A 2,500-nucleotide genomic window follows, 5' to 3' on the forward strand; every position below is an offset into this window, starting at 1 on the left:
AATTCAGCGGGTAATCTCGCCTACTCTGAGGTCGTCGTACGTGATACAAAATTTTGTGTGTTTCGGCCGAAAGAGCGTAAAAGTAGTACTCGCGAAAACGTACAAAGCACAAAAAAAAAAGAAAAAAAAAGAAAACGAAACAACACTACACGACAGAAGAGAGAAAAAGGTAAACAAAAAACCGATATATGCCTTATGCGCCACACCAAAGTGTCAATATAATTCTTTCTTCATCTCTCGTCGATCGGAAACTCTCGCTAGACGATCTGGCCGGTTAACTTTAACGTCCGTCGAAAAGAACTTTCGGGGACTGGACGACCGACAGATCGCGCGGTTCCGCACGAATCGACAATGAAGAAAAGAAAAGACATGGGGCGACCGACATAAAGGTTTTCATCATTGGATATACCTTTTCTCTCTCCGCGGTGCTGTTCCGTGCGTGAACACACAAGTGTGTCTTTTGCGTCGTGTGACAATCAAGTTCGAAATAAGCCTCGCCAATAGAGGAGTATACATATTATTATAAAAAAAAAAATAATAATACATATAACCCGGTGGGATTTCTTTTTCTCTCTACTTCTTGTATAATTGAACCAAAAACCACGGGGGTACAGAAACGTTGCGCACGAAACGATTTATCATCGATCAAACACAAAACCAAATTAGAGACACGAGAGAAAGAGAGTAAGATCTCAAGACGCACATAGGCCGTCATCAATACGATTCAACGCGAACGTGGCGATGGAATGGCAATCGCACAGATTAGCGAGGACACGTCGACGACGGGGAATAATTCCGACCCGATCAAGTACGACGTGCTCCATCCCGCACATTGCTGCGCTTTGCTCCGCTGTCCATCGATCATCAAAGCGTTCGCGATAGAACGAGAGATCTCTTTCGTCTCTTCCCTCGAAGACTCGAAAAGGAATGTGTGTTTGTCGAAATCGCCGGCAACGACGACCCTCCGCCGTATGGCAATTATAACGTAGAGTTAAGAAACTCATCCACGCACAGGCATATTCTCTCCCTGGGGCTTAACATTGCCACACCACACACACTCTGTGTGCCACACAGTATTCTTTCTTTCTTTTATAATTTGTGTGTCCATCTCTGTAGTCTCGCGAGACTCTTGTAAATATACCTCTTTCGTATATACGCATCATTTCAGGCGACGTCGGGAGCGCGTTAAATGTTCATGAGTGGAAACGCTTCTTTCCGCAAGGCGAATCGTTTCGCAGAGAAGGTGAGAGATTTGGAGATCCTCGTCGAAGCGGTGCCTTACGGGCGGTCGTATTTTCAATACGACTCACGACACCGTAAAAACACTCACGCAAGTCCGAACGTAAGAAATACCAATCCCTACTTCGCCTCTCGTGGAAACTAGATATATATATATATTTGTATGTGTTTATAAGACGCAATGCAAAAATTGGCAATTTTCACAGAACCGCGACAAACGCCGACGAAACGCCCATCATTCGCTCGTACGTAGCATCTTTGCAACCCGACTCCGAAACGCTCTTTGGCGCCCTCCAAAAATATATTTGGAGAGGTAAGCGACGGCGGGGACTTACAAGAGCAACGCAAGCAGTTTATGGTTACGTAAACGACCCTCAGCCAGGCGTGGTCCAGGAATTGTATCCGTGGACCGCAATGTGCGTTCGAAATGTCGATGTTCATGTGTCCTGCAGTTCACACGTTGACGCGCAATTAGCTGCGTTCTTCATCGACCCACGAGCCAAGTGATCCACCGTTCAGGGTAATCGTATATATTTTTGATTTACAAATCAATATATGTATATGTCTCTTGTTCTGCGGTTCGTAAGAACGCATTGTACCTGAACGCTCCAACCAGCGCGCGAAGGAGATTCGTTCAGGCGTCGTTTTAAGGACGACACTATCGTCGTCCGTGGAAACGGAAAAAAAAAACCGTCAGATACGCAACACGTATCCGACGGCCGGGCGAACAGTACATTGAAAAACCGTTAACGTGGAAAACGCGGAGATGAATATATATTCTCTGAAAACGACGGGGATCGTAAGACAACCCGATACTGGATCCAGAGATGTAATAATATTCCTCTCCTCTTCACTTCCATTTCATTTGGAATGATGTGAGAACGGAGGACTTCACAGCCGGCTCTGGCAGCGGTCATTCGTCCCAAGCTCTCGCGATGCGCACTATTGGGCCACACGCACGGAGTAGGGTGTCAGACTCACGACTGCTTTAAAAGCGAGCTTCACGAGCCGGTCCACTTCCCGTATAAAACACATTTCCATAAAATGTTGTGTGTGCTCGAGGCAACGATAAATTCCGATACAAGCGGACTCGCGAGCCGGCTCTGGCCGTAGGCGCGATCCCCGTTCTCGTCCCAAACTCGTCTGCGCGCACTATTGGGCCACACAGAGAGTAGGGTGTCGTCGGGAATAATCGCGCCATAGGCTTTATAGCGAGCGTCACGGCCGGTCCTCTCGGAACACCGTTTTTCGTCGGAACGAT

At 47.2% G+C, this 2,500-nt stretch overlaps 2 non-coding genes across 2 annotated transcripts in view; both read right to left on the minus strand.

Moving 5' to 3' along the window:
* The window catches only part of LOC143219778 (large subunit ribosomal RNA), a 4,008-nt gene extending 3,974 nt beyond the window's left edge, over positions 1–34 (minus strand). The window contains exon 1 of the ribosomal RNA XR_013011450.1: positions 1–34. This exon is cut by the window's left edge and continues 3,974 nt beyond it. This is a non-coding gene — a ribosomal RNA (large subunit ribosomal RNA).
* Positions 35–1,607: 1,573 nt separating this feature from the next.
* Positions 1,608–1,762, minus strand: LOC143219803 (5.8S ribosomal RNA). Its single transcript, XR_013011457.1, has one exon. It is a non-coding gene; the product is annotated as a 5.8S ribosomal RNA (ribosomal RNA).
* Positions 1,763–2,500: the final 738 nt, after the last annotated feature.

Source organism: Lasioglossum baleicum, unplaced genomic scaffold (assembly GCF_051020765.1).
Source record: "Lasioglossum baleicum unplaced genomic scaffold, iyLasBale1 scaffold0073, whole genome shotgun sequence".
Taxonomy (NCBI): Eukaryota; Metazoa; Arthropoda; class Insecta; order Hymenoptera; family Halictidae; genus Lasioglossum; species Lasioglossum baleicum.